The sequence below is a fragment of the Adiantum capillus-veneris genome, chromosome 30 (assembly GCF_014529385.1).
Source record: "Adiantum capillus-veneris isolate H3 chromosome 30, ASM1452938v2, whole genome shotgun sequence".
NCBI classification, from domain to species: Eukaryota; Viridiplantae; Streptophyta; class Polypodiopsida; order Polypodiales; family Pteridaceae; genus Adiantum; species Adiantum capillus-veneris.
This window is the reverse complement of record NC_140960.1, coordinates 16,761,597-16,776,193: the sequence shown is the minus strand read 5'-3', so window position 1 is coordinate 16,776,193 and position 14,597 is coordinate 16,761,597. Positions and strand designations below refer to the sequence as shown.

Genomic DNA, 14,597 nt, shown 5'->3' with positions numbered 1-14,597 from the left:
AGAGAGAGAGAGAGAGAATTGAAATGTTATATTAACGTCTTCAAATGCTATATTACGTTTGGGTACAAAAGAAACTAGAACAAAATACTACTGCTACTAGCTGGATATATGTGAATGTGAAACAATGACAGAATGGGGGGTGGAGAAATGGTGAGGATCCATCCTCATCTCCATTCTGAGTGTCGAGAGAGTAAAGCTCGAATCCTCTGTTGTAGTCTTTGTCTATGCTGTGTAGCTCCTTTCCTCAATCGTGGTCGTATGGATCTTCGTAGCTCCAATGCTCGGTTGATAAGAGTGCTAGTAGTGGTTGAGTGAGTGTGGGCCGAGCTCTGCGGTGGTGGCTGCTCCTTTGGCTGTCCCATATCGAGTGAAAAGAAATTTGTAATTTGTCTCTGAGACTGTCTCTCTCTAGCGCTCCCCAGTAAAGTGTCTCTATGTTTGTGGAACTCAAGTAGAAAAAGTCCAACGCATTTATGATCCTCATAACTCATTACCCTAGATAAAGGAACAAAACCCTCCCTGAATAGGTAGTGGAAACGGCCCCGTATCTCATAGTACATTGTGCAATGACATATGTAATGTAACTCTGTCTCTGGCTCTATCTGGCATAAGCGGCATAACCTACTGTGTGCTGGTATCCCTCTGAATCTACCAATCTCAATCTCGAGCTGATGTGAGGATGTGTGTATCTGATGAATGGCACAACGCAAACCATGGGACATATGTGTGTCCATGTAGCTGGGTCAAATCACAAATCCATCTCCTGTGAGGTGGAGAAGATGCTCTATAGAAAGCCATCTTCGTGCCGAACTCCTAAGGCGGGTCTATCCATGTATTTCTTGTGTCCAACTGGATCAGGTCCTGACGAATGAGTCTAGTAATCTCCACCCGTGTAAGAGACAGTAAGGGTACTTGCAGAGAGTACTGGAAAGGGGGCATCCTATCCATAGCGAAGCCATGCGTCTGAAACCATGATGTCATCCGTGCCTACCAGCATGAATTGTCCCCCTGTAGCCCTAACTGTCTAGAAGACTCAAGGGACAGTCTAGCATATTTGTCTCTAGTAGTATCCCTTAAGTTGTGCACAAAGGAGACTGATCGGGTAAGCGCCTTAGTCTCCATAGGGGGGGGGGCAGCTAACTCTGCTCGAATGATAGCGTGAGGTACGGAGGGCTTGGCTCTAATTAGTCGAGAGATCATAGATACCAATGGCCTCTCCATACGTCTCCAACCATCCTGGCCTACAAAAGGTCCCCATACTTGAACCCCATATATCATAGCTGAGGCTACTGAAGTATCAGAGAGCCACAGCTTTGTCCTAGGTTCCTGGAACTAAACCTGCGAACACATCCTCTCCAAGCCTCCCAAGGCCGCATAAGCTCTAGTCAATCTAGTCTTTGCCTGATTGCCCTTTGGATGCAGCATATACTGACGTACTGCGGGGGAAGTAACGTATGGCAATGTATAGAAATCGACATGTGTCACCTCTCAACCTCGCCCACATGTATCTAGCATGATCATCTCTCCGTACAATATGTAGTAGTTGCTGTAACTCCTTCCTAAATAGCACTGCTACTCCTCCTGAACCTCTACTCCCATGCTCAGATCTCGTGACTGTCCTGTGGGCTGTCTCCCATCTGTACTCCGCCACATGTGGCATGAGCTGTCCAGGGGCCTGGTGAGTCTCTTAGAGAAATACAATGTCCCTGTCTCTGAAACTGTCCTCAAAGGCACCAACATCCAACCTCATAGACCCGTTACAATTCCAAGTAGCCATCTTCAGTGTGGTCCCATAGGTCTCACACCGTCATGTAAAGTACCTCTCTACAATCACCACCCGACCATCTCTAAAAGGCTATCATCCCCTTGTTTCTTGCGGCCTTAATCTCTGGCATGACTTTTTGCATATGGGCAAGATGTGAAAGGGTGAGATCGTCGCCAAGATAGACCCCATTGTACTTGAGGGTGGGCCTCTTTTTCAAGAACTCCTCCTTCGCGTCAGTAGAGGGGAAGCACAAAATGAGAGCCCTCTCTTTCGATATATCCCCCATGCCTCCACTTTTCTTGCCAACTCTCCATGCTCTTGCATGTGTCGCTTTATCTATCCCCATTAGCACCATGGGCTCCTTCACTTCATCGTCGACTTGATCCCTATCTTTAAGGCCGGTGATTCTCACATGTAAAGCCCTTGTACGCCTTCGTTGTTCCTCTTGAAATGTCCTATTGATGATAGTGGGAGTGGATGTTGATAACTCGTTTCCTTTGCCCTTCTTGGCGACTGCAATTCACTTCTCCGCCTCATCCACTTTCTTTTGGGTTTTGGTGATCACCTCTACCCATGAAGATGTTTTAGCTTCTTGCTGCTTCTCCTCTTCCTTAATGGCTTGCATTTTTTAAGTTCTTTTATCATTGAGGGTTGGATTTCTCCCTCTTCAAGTCCACCATTGGCTCTTGCTTCGGCTAGCTCTTTCTTAAGGGTTGAAATCTACTTCTTGAGTTCTTCATTTCGGTCCGAAGCTCTATTTTCTTGTCCGTCCGAAGCTTGTCCTTGCTGATTTTCCGTTGAAGGAAGATCGCCTTCTCTTTCTTCCACTCTTCCATCTCCGCCCTGTACTCCTTCATCTCCTTCTCCATGATTGCTAACCGTTTGTTGGTGGCCATCAATGTGGCTTTCTTTTCTGTCGGGGATGCCATGAGAGAGAGAGAGAGAGAGAGAGAGAGAGAGAGAGAGAGAGAGAGAGAGAGAGAGAGAGAGAGAGAGAGAGAGAGAGAGAGAGAGAGAGAGAGAGAGAGAGAGAGAGAGAGAGAGAGAGAGAGAGAGAGAGAGAGAGAGAGAGAGAGAGAGAGAGAGAGAGAAATGAAATGAAATGTTATATTAATGTCTTCAAAAGGCCAGAATGACCTATGAGACCAAACTGATACAAAAGTGGTGAATCTGTTACAATGTCTGGGTACCTTAGTACTAAAGTACTAAGTGTGAAAAGTGTGAAAGTGTTAAGGTAAATGTGAAAAACTAAATACAAAGTATTAAATAAACTTCTTAGGAGCATTCTGGGTGTCTGGCTAGAATGCTTCTAATCCTTTGTTGTAGTCTCCTCCGGTGAAGTGTGCTTCTGCATCTTGGTCGTGGTCGTCTCAATTTCCTAAGCTCAATCGCTCTGTCAATTAGGGTGCCTTTGGCATGAATGTGGGTACTCCTTTGTGTTGGCTGCTGGCCTCTTGCTTCCCCTTCCACTCGTGCTTCTCTCGATCCGAAGAAATGTGTGATCTGCCTCTGAGGCTGTAGTGCTCTTTGTCTTCTCATTAGATTATCCCTGTGCCCATGTAGTTCCAGTAGGTACAAGCCTAAGCATCTTTGATCTTGGTATTGCATGATTCTATCTAGAGGTCCAAAGCCTTCTGTAAAGAGGCAATGAAAACGCCCACGTATCTCATAGTATACTGTGCATTAGCATATATAGTGTAATTTTGTCTCCGGCTCCATTCCACATAACTTGCAAATTCTGCTCTCAGGTGGGATTCCCCTAAATCTGCTGAATTCAATTTCCAATTGGTGTGAGGATGTACGAATCTGACCAATAGCACATCTCAAACCATGAGACAGGTGGGTATCCATGTATCTCGGGCGAATCACAAATCCATCTTCAAATAGCTGTAGGAAGTTTTCTTTGTAGTCGGCCATCTTCGTGCCCAATTCTTGTGTAGGGTCTACCCATCTCCTCTTAGTATCCAACTGTATAAGATCTTGTCGGATGATTTTATTAATCTCCGTTCGTGTGATTGCCAGTGATGGATCCTCAAGAGAGTATTGGAAGGGGGGTAATCTTTCCATACTGAACCCGTGTCTCTAAAACCACGAGGACAGTTGCGCATACCAGCATGATGTATCCCCTTTCATTGCCAATTGTCAAGAGGATTCGAGTGCCAGTCTAGCATATCGGCCATTATTTGTATCCCACAAACCATGTATAAAGGACACTGATCTGGTAAGAGCTTCAATTGCTATCGGAGGGGCCGCTAGTTCCGCTCGGGTAATCGCGTGTGGTACGGAGGCCTTGGCTCTAATCATTCGGGAAATCATAGATACCAAAGGTCTCTCCATTGACTTCCAATTATCCTGATCCAGAGATGGTCCCCAAATCTGGACCCCATAAAGCATAGCCGAAGCCACCACAGTATCAAAGAGCCAAAGTTTTGTTCGTGGTTCCTGAAACTGCACTTGTGAACACATCCTCTCCAACCCTCCCAGGGCCGCAGAGGCTCTGGATAATCTAGCATCCGCTGCTTTCTTAAGAGTAAACTTCTGTCCTGCAAATACCACCCCAAGGTATGTGTATGCATACTCTACTGTATCCTGGCCATATGCAAATGTAGGTGCCGATCTCCTAACCCACTGTGGTGTGGTGTTAAACACCATAACTTTGGTTTTACCGAAGTTTACCGACAGTCCACTGTCCTCCGCAAATTTATGTAATGCATCTAGCTGCCTCTGCATTCCATCTGGTGATTCTGCAGGTGCTGTGGGTGTTGAAGGTGCCGAAACTGCAGAGGATGCCTCCTGAATCTGTTGCTCGTGAGCTGCAGGCGAGCAGCCTGCTACGCTATCAGCAACAGTTTGTGCAGTTCGCCATCAATAGCAGTTCGCCATGAGAGAAATCGAATGAAATGTTATATTAACGTCTTCAAAAGGCCAAAGTGACCTATGAGACCAGAAAAGTTACAATGCGGTGGATCTTATACAAAGTCAGAGTAACAAGATGACAAAATGACAAACTAAAATACTATGGAATCCTAAGCTGCTAGATCACAAGAGATCCAGCATCGGTCGCTGTCCGGGCGTCGTGCATGTGGGGCCATAGTGATGCGAATCCTTTGATGCAGCCTCCGTCGATGCTGTGTAGTCTTCCGCACTCGTGGGCGTCTGGATCTCCCCAGCTCGGTCCCTCGGTCGATCAGTGTGCCTCTGGACGATGAGCTCTGCTGTGGTAGTAGCTCCTCTCCGTGTCCATTGGCAGCTCTAAAGAAGTTTGTGATTTGTCTCTGAGACTGGCTAGCCTCTCCTCTCCTCTCTGTGTCTGCGCAGCTTGAGCAAAAACAAACCCAGGCATCTCTGATGCTCATACCGCATGACTCTGGAGAGTGGTCCAATGCCCTCTCTGAACAAGCAATGGAAGCGGCGTCGTATCTCGTAGTAGATGGGGTAGTGGCATGTGTAGTGCAACTCTGTGTCAGGCTCGATGTCACACAGGGGGCATGTGCTGTCCTCTGTTGGTACTCGCTTGTATCTCCATGTCTCGATCCGCAGCTTGTGTGAAGATTTGCGTATCTGGCCAATAGCACATCGTATTCCATGAGACAAGTGGGTGTCCATGTATCTGGGCCTCGTCATAAAACCATCCTTCGTAAGCTCGAGACGATGCTCTCTGTAGAAAGCCATCTTCGTGCCCAGCTCTTGTGCTGGCTGTATCGATGTCCTTCTGGTGTCTAACTGAGTCAGGTCTTGGCGGATGAGCCCGGTGATCTCGGACTGTGTAAGAGTCAGAGAGGGTGCATCCAGTGAGTAGTGGAAGGGAGGGAATCTTTCTGTGCTGAACCCATGCGCTTGAAACCATGATGTCATCTTCCCATACCAGCATGCTGTATCTCCGTACATGGCTAACTGTCGAGAGGACTCAAGTGCAAGAAGGGCATATCTGTCTCTGGGAAGTTCCCACATGCGGTGTATGTAGGAGACAAATCTGGTGAGCACCTCAACCACTAGCGGGGGAGCAGCTAGCTGTGCTCGGACAATAGCACGTCATACTGAAGCCTTAGCTCTAATGAGCCGCGAGATCATAGAGACCATAGGCTTTTCCATGTCCCCCCATCCATCAGTGCGGCCTGTCCTCCCATGATGATCTAATGAAGGTCCCTAACTCTCAGCTCCATAAAGCAATGTAGAAGCCACCAAAGTGTCAAAGAGCCATAGGTTTGTCCGAGGCTCCTGAAACTGAACGTGTGAAGACATCTTTCCAATCTACCGAATGCTGCATGGGCTGTGGTCAATCTAGTCTGTGCTGCTCTCCTTAGTGAAAATGCTGGCCGACTAAAAACCACTCAAAGGTAAGTGTAAGCATCTGTATATTCCACTGTCTCGTGGCTGTAAGTGAATGTGGGCGTTGACCTCCTGATCCACTATGGGGTGGTATTAAATACCATGACCTTGGTTTTACCAAGGTTGACCACTTACCTGGGCAAACATATGCAAGCATCCAAGTGACGTTGCATCCCCTCTGGAGAGTCGGAGATCAACACAATATCATCAGGATATAACAATAGTGGAATCCATGTCCCTGCCAGCTGTGCACCTCTATCACCATCTCTCTCAATGTAGTTCGAAACCTCATCCACATACATACCAAATAGAGTAGGAGAGAGCGGGCAACCCTGCTTCACTCCGATAGTTGAGTGAACCGGTGTGGATAGACCCTCTCAGATGCGTACATGCGCCACTACTGACCTGTATAATGCCCTGACCCCGCAAATGAGCTCAGTGGGTACTCCTATCTGTTGTAATCTGCGCATCAATCTAGCTCTGGGTACTATGTCAAATGCATTGCGGAAATCCACAAAGCTAGAATAGACCTGTCTCTTGTTTGATCTGCCCTCCTCAATGATGGCTCTGAGTGTCAAGATATAGTCAAGAGTAGAAAAACCCCTCCTGAACCATGCTTGCCTGGCTGCGCGCGCGCGAGAGAGAGAGAGAGAGAGAGAGAGAGAGAGAGAGAGAGAGAGAGAGAGAGAGAGAGAGAGAGAGAGAGAGAGAGAGAGAGAGAGAGAGAGAGAGAGAGAGAGAGAGAGAGAGAGAGAGAGAGAGAGAGAGAGAGAGAGAGAGAGAGAGAGAGAGAGAGAGAGAGAGAGAGAGAGAGAGAACTGAAATGAAATGAAATGTTACATTAACGTCTTCAAAATGCCAAAATGACCTATGTGACCAATGTGTTACAAAATAGTGAATCTAATACCATGTCTGGGTACCAATAGAATAGAACAAAAATACTACTACTACTACTACCAGAATCCATCCTCATCTGCACTCTAGAAATGAAATGAAATGTTATATTAACTTCTTCAAAAGGCCAAAATGACCTAAGAGACCAATCTGTTACAAAATGGTGAATCTAATACCATGTCTGGGTACAAAAGAACTAGAATAAAGATACTACTACTAGAATCCATCCTCATCTGCACTTTGGATGTTGAGACAGTATGGCTCAAATCCTCTGCTGTAGTGTCCGTGATTGCTATGTAGCCCCTCTTGTCAATCGTGGCCGTTTGGATCTCCGTAGCTCCAATGCTCCGTCGATGAGAGTGCCGGTAGTGGTTGAATGAGTGTGGGGCGAGCTCTGCAATGATGGCTGCTCCTCTGGCTGTCCCATATCTAGTGAAAAGAAACCTGTAATTTGTCTCTGGGACTGTCTCTCTCTGTCTCTCCCCAGTAAAGTGTCGCTATATGTGTGTAATTGAAGCAGATGTAGCCCAAGACATCTTTGATCCTATATCACATGACCCTAGAGAAAGGACTGAAACCCTCTCTGAATAAGCAGTGGAAACGGCCCCATATCTTATAGTACACTGTGCAATGACATATGTAATGTAGCTTTGTCTCTGGCTCTAGCTGGCATAAGCGACATATCCTGCTGTCTGCTGGTATAAGGGATATGTCTCATGGTTTGCGGTGTGCTATTGGTCAGATACGCAATCTCCAAGTGATGTGAGGATGTACTTATCTGACCAATAGCACACCGCAAACCATGAGACATATGTGTGTCGATGTAGCTGGGTCGAATCACAAACCCATCTCCTGTGAGGTGGAGAAGATGCTCTCTATAGAAAGCCATCTTTGTGCCCAACTGTTGTGGCTACTCTATCCATGTCCTCTTGGTATCCAGTTGGATCAGGTCTTGACGAATGAGTCTAGTAATCTCCACCCGTGTAAAAGACATCGATGGTGCCTGAAGAGAGTACTGGAAAGGGGGCAGCCTGTCCATGGTGAAGCCATGTGTCTGAAACCATGATGTCATCTGTGCATAGCAACATGAATTGTCCCCCTGAAATGAAATGAAATGTTATGTTAACATCTTCAAAAGGCCAAACAGACCTACGAGACCAAACTGTTACAAAATTGTGAATCTGATACCATGTCTGGGTACAAAAAGACTAGTACAAAAATACTACTACTAGTAGAATCTATCCTCATCTGCACTCCGGATGGAGAGAGAGAAAATGAAATGGAATGTTATATTAACGTCTTCAAAAGGCCAAAATGACCTATGAGACCAATCTGTTACAAAATGGTGAATCTAATACCATGTCTGGGTAAGAACTAGATACTACTACTAGAAACCAACCTCATCTGTACTTTGGATATTGAGAGAGTATGGCTTAAGTTCTTTGCTGTAGTCTCCCTCGAAGCTGTGTAGCCCCTCTCCTCAATCGTGGCCGTCCGGATCTCCATAGCTCCAGTGCTTGGTCGATGAGAGTGCCGGTAGTGGTTGAATGAGTGTGGGCCGAGCTCTGGAATGATGACTGCTCCTTTGGCTGTCCCAAATCTAATGAAAAGAAACCTATAATCTGTCTCTGGGACTGTCTCTCTCTCTATGTCTCCCCAGTAAAGTGTGTCTATATGTGTGTAACTCAAGTAGATATAGCCCAAGACATCTCTGATCCTCATAACTCATGACCCTAGCGAAAGGACCGAAACCCTCTCTCAATAAATAGTGGAAACGGCCCCGAATCTCATAGTACATTGTGCAATGACATATGTAATGTAGCTCTGTCTCTGGCTCTAGCTCGCATAAGCGGCATATCTTGTTGTCTGTTGCTAGCCCTCTAAATCTACCAGTCTCAATGTCCAGCAGCTAGCTGATGTGAGGATGTGCGTATCTGACCAATGGCACACCGCAAACCATGAGACATATGTGTGTCCATGTAGTTGGGTCGAATCACAAATCCATCTCTTGTGAGGTGGAGAAGATGCTCTCTATAGAATGCCATCTTCGTGCCCAACTCTTGTGGCGGCTCTATCCATGTCCTTTTGATATCTAGCTGGATCAGATCCTGACGAATGAGTCTAGTAATCTCCACCCGTGTAAGAGACATCGAGGGTGCCTGAAAAGAGTACTGGAAAGGGGGCAGCCTGTCCATGGCAAAACCATGCGTCTGAAACCATGATGTCAGCCGTGCATACCAGCATGAAGTGTCCCCGTAGAGAGTTAACTGCCTGGAAGACTCAAGGGTCAGTCTAGCATATCTGTCTCTAGTAATATCCCACAAGCTGTGGACAAAGGAGACTGGCCGGGTAAGCGCCTCAATATTCATAGGAGGGGCAGCTAGCTCTGCTTGAGTCACAGCGTGGGGTACGGGGGCCTTGGCTCTTATGAGTTGAGAGATCATAGATACCAATGGCCTCCCCATACGTCTCCAACCATCATGACCTACAGAAGGTCCCCGTGTTTGCACCCCAAACAACATAGCTGAGGCTACTAAGGTATCAAAGAGCCATAACTTTGTCCCCGCGTTTCCTAGAACTGAACCTGCGAACACATCCTCTCCAAGCCTCCCAAGTCTGAGAGTTGCCCGTTTGAGCATTGAAGTCCCCTAGGAGGATGATATCACCATCCCTAGAAAACTCCCATAAAGCATCTTCTAGTATAGAGAAAGGCGACTGTCCTCTGGATGCAGCATAAACTGACGTACTGGGGGGGAAGTAAGATATGGCAATGTATAGAAATCGGCCTGTGTCATCTCTTTCTTCGGTCCATCTTTGAAGAATAGTGCTGCTCTCCTTCCTCCACTCTTCAACTTCGTTTCTCCATTCTCTCATTTCTTTCTCTATTGCCGACATTCTTTTCCCTGTCCGCATGAAAGAGGCTTTGTGGGCGGCCCGCGAGGGATGTGTCTTCTTACATGTGGGGGAAGCCGTTGGCACTTCTTCGACGCTTCCCATGATTGAGAGAGAGAAACGAAATGTTATATTAACGTCTTCAAAAGGCCAAAGTGACCTATAACACCATAAAGTTACAATGCGGTGTACGTGATACAAAGTTAGATTAACAAAATAAATTAAACTAGGATAACAAAATCTAAATACTGCAGAATCCTAAACTAAGCTAATAGGTGTGAAAGGTGAAAGGCGTTAAATGTGTGAACTAAGCTTAAAGCAGTACAACCTGTAGACAATATGGGAGGGAAGTAGAGATCCATCTTCATAGAGATCCATCTTCATCTGCAGTCTGGTCGACGAAAAAGTATGGCTCGAATCCTTTGCTGTAGCCTCCTTAAAAACTGTGTAGCTCCTCTTCTCCATCGGGGTCGTCTAGATCTCCCTAGCTCGAATGCTCTTTCTATGAGAATGCCAGTAGTGCGGGCAGACCTCTACACTGTTGGCTTCTCCTCTGTCTGCTCTTCTGGGTGTACAATAGCTAGTGTAAAGAAATCTGTGATCTGTCTCTGGGGTTGTCTCTCTTCAGCTCTCCTTAGTAAAGTTTCTCTATGCCTGTGTAACTCAAGTAGATATAGCCCAAGACATCTCTGATCCTCATAGAGGCCCAAAACCTTCTCTGAATAGACAATGAAAACGGACTCGTATCTCATAGTACACTGTGCAATGACATATGTAAAGTACCTCTATCTCTGGCTCTAGATGGCATAAGCGGCATATCCTGCTATCTGTTGGTGTCCCTCTGAATCTGCCAGTTTCAATCTTGAGCTGATGTGAGGACGTGCGTATCTGGGCAATGGCACAACGCAAACCATGAGAAAGATGCGTGTCCATATAGCTAGGTCGAATCACAAACCCATCCTCCGTGAGGTGGAGAAGATGCTCTCTATAGAAAGCCTTCTTTGTGCCCAACTCCTGTATCGGCTCTATCCATGTCCTCCTCGTGTCCAACAGGATCAGATCTTGACGAATGAGTCTATTAATCTCTACCCGCGTCAGAGACCTCAAGGGTGCCTGTAGAGAGTATTGAAAAGGAGGCAATCTGTCCATGGTGAAACCATGTGTCTGAAACCATGATGCCATCTGTGCATACCAGCATGATGTATCCCCATAAAGAGCTAATTGTCTGGAGGACTCTAGAGCCACCTTGGCATATCTGTCTCTGGTAGTATCCCACAGACTGTCAAAGGAGACTGATCTGGTAAGCGCCTCAATCTCCATAGGGGGGAGCAACTAATTCCGCTCGAATGATATCATGCGGTACGGAAGCCTTGGCTCTAATTAGCCGAGAGATCATAGATACCAGGGGCTTCTCCATTCGCCTCCAACCATCCTCGCCTACAGCAGGTCCCCAAACTTGCACCCCATATAACATAGTAGAGGCAACCAAAGTGTCAAAGAGCCATAACTTTGTCCTAGGTTCCAAGAACTGAACGTGTGAACACATCCTCTCCATTCCTCCCAGAGCCGCACTAGCTCTAGTTAGTCTAGTCTCTACTGCTCTTCTCAAAGAAAATCTCGGCCCAGTAAAGACTACCCCCAGGTAGGTGTATGCATCTGTATAGTCCACATTCTCGTGACCATATTTGAAAGTAGGTACTGATCTCCTGATCCATTGTGGCGTGATGTTAAACACCATAACCTTGGTTTTACCTAGGTTAACTCACAATCCACTATCCTCTGCAAAACTACGTAATGCATCCAAATGTCCTTGCATACCTTCTGGTGAGTCAGATATCAACACAATATATCATCAGCATATAGCAACAATGGGATCCACGTCCCTGCCAACTGGGCACCCTTGTCACCTTCTCTGTCAATGTCATCAGACACCTCATCAACATACATACCAAATAGAGTAGGAGACAACGGGCAGCCCTGTTTCACTCCAATAGTAGAGTGAACTAAATAAGATACCCCTTCCGGAGTGCGTACATGTCCCATCACTGATCTGTACAAAGCCATAATCCCCCAAATCACCTCTATGGGCACCCCCATCTCCTATAGTCTGCGCATCAATCGAGCTCTTGGTACCATGTCAAATGCTTTGCGAAAATCCACAAAGCTACAATAGATCCGTCTCCCATGTGCTCTGCCCTCCTCAATGATGGCCCTGAGTGTCAGAATATGATCAAGAGTGGAGAAACCCCTCCTGAAGCCGGCCTGACCCTTTGCTCGTACACCCTTGCCCTCTGCCCAATTACTCAAGTGTTGCTCTAGAATACATGCATGCAACCGTGCCAATGTGTGTCCAACCATAATAGTGCGGTAGTTCCCAGGCTTTGTAGGGTCACGAGCCTTGATGATGGGCACAATATTAGACAACCTCCAAGTCTCAGATAACCCATCACACATGGCACAATTGAACAACACTGCGAGAACCTCCATCAGCATATCCCTCGCATGTATAAAGTGCTCCGCTACTAGACCGTCATGATCATATGCCTTCCCGCTCCTCCTCCTGTCGATTGCCCTTTGTACCTTCTCAGATGTAAAGAAAGTGCTTGTAGCTGGGCAAGGCTTGGTAGGGTCTGGAAGGGGTTCCTGTCGAGCAACCGTATATAATGATGTCGCATACTGGCCCCACACATCAAGTGAAGTAATCACTGGGGGAGGGGAGTGCTCATGGAAGAGTCGCCAAGCCTCTCTTGAGTCTCTACTCAAGAACATCTGATATAAGTCTCGCTCCATCTGAGCTAGGTAAGCTCACTTCGCACAAGGCGTCGGAAAGCAATCCGAGGCTGTTGTAAGTGATGAATCCTAAAAGAAGATCCCTCTGAAGCTGGGCTCTCATCTCTCTGCACTCCTCATCATACCAACTATTTTGGGGCATGCTCCCAGAATGTCGTCTCTTGCCGGAGTGAGTGTGTGGGTATGCCATTGATGCAACCCCATGCAGTGTCTCAGTCAGTAGAGTGGTGCATTGCTCCACTGAGAGGCCTGTACCATTTGTGAAAGCAATCCGAGGCTATCTGTAGGTGATGAATCCTAAAAGAAGATCCCTTTGAAGCTGGGCTCTCATCTCCTTGCACTCCTCATCATACCAACTATTCTGGGGCATGCTCCTAGAATGTCGGACTGAGTGTGTGGGTATGCCACTGATGCAGCCGCATGCAGTGTCTCAGTCAGTAGAGTGGTGCACTCCTCCACTGAGAGGCCTGTACCATTTGTTCCAGCTGTGCCTTCCAATAGACAGTCGCAGATCTCCTCTTTATAAATGAAATCAGTCTCTGGTGTAAATGTATAGTGGGTGTGTGACCTACCTCGTGATGTTTGGGATGTACTATACTGAAATTTAACAGACAGTGTCAAGAGAGCATGATCTACTGCTATGCCCACATGCCTAGCTTCCACTGTGAAATCCTGAATGTAGGAGATAAAGCTCGATTGTGTCATAACATAATCCACTGTACTGGCCCCATGTCTGTGTGGAAAGCATGTGAAACCGGCTGCTCCAGGAAATCGCTGTACACCATTAAGTATGGCTAATCCATGTGTAGTTGTCATTTCCATGAGGTATCTTCAATACTCCGTCTGCTCTCTGTCATCTGAGCATCTGTCGAGTCCCAACTCACGCACATCCAGCTCTGTAAGCATCTTATCTGAAGTGTCGTAGAAGACTGTCTGCGAGTTGCATGTTTGGGCATTGAAGTCCCCTAGGAGAATGATATCATCATCCCTAGAAAACTCCCCTATGCCATCATCTAGTATAGAGAAAGACAATTGCCCTCTGGATGCAGCATACACTGATGTATTGGGAGGAAAGTAACATATGGCAATATATAGGAATCGACCTGTGTAAACTCTCAGTCTCACCCACATATATCTAGCATGATCATCTCTTCGTACAATATGCAGTAATGGTTGTAGTTCCTCTCTGAATAGCACTGCTACTGTTCCTGAACCTCTACTCCCATGCTCAGATCTCGCATTTGTCCTGTGAGCTGTCTCCCATCTGTATCCCACCACATGTGGCATCACTTGTCCGGGGGACTGATGAGTCTCTGAGAAGAATACAATATCCTTGTCTTTGAAACTGTCCTCAAATGCACCCACATCCAACCTCATAGATCCATTACAATTCTAGGTAGCCATCTTCAGTGTGGTCCCATAGGTCTCGCACCGTCATGCACTGCGCCGCTCTAAATTCACCACCCGTCCATCTTTGTAGAAGGCTATCTTTCCCTTCTCTCTTTGGGATTACCTCTCTCATATGTGCGAGATGTGAGAGAGTCAGGTCATCACCGAGGAAAATACCTGTCTTTTTGAGAGTAGGCCTCTTCCTCAAGAATTCCTTCTTCTCTTCCAACGGGGGGAAGTGTAGTATGAGAGCTCTCCCCTTTAAAGACTCTCCCGTGCCATCACTTTTCTTACCTACCCTCCATGCCTTTGTGTGCAAAGGCTTCTCCATCCCCATCATCGATGTAAGGCTTGTGACCTCTTTCTCCACATTGTTTATGTCCTTGAGACCGGTCACTCTCACATGCAGTACTCGCATCTGCCTTCTTTGTTCCTCTTCGAGGGTCATGTCGATAAGCGTCGGTGTACAAGGAGTTTCTTGACCTTTCCCTTTCTTGGCAACCTCAATCCATTTTTCGGCCTCGTCCGCCATTTTCTG

General features: G+C 46.7%; 1 protein-coding gene and 1 pseudogene across 3 annotated transcripts in view; one reads left to right on the top strand and one right to left on the bottom strand.

The window, feature by feature from the left end:
- Nucleotides 1–14,597, top strand: part of EMB3012 (embryo defective 3012) — a 244,472-nt gene that overhangs the window by 163,690 nt on the left and 66,185 nt on the right. The gene's annotated exons all lie outside the window — the stretch shown is intronic.
- On the bottom strand, nt 158–13,486 carry LOC147417607 (uncharacterized; annotated as a pseudogene).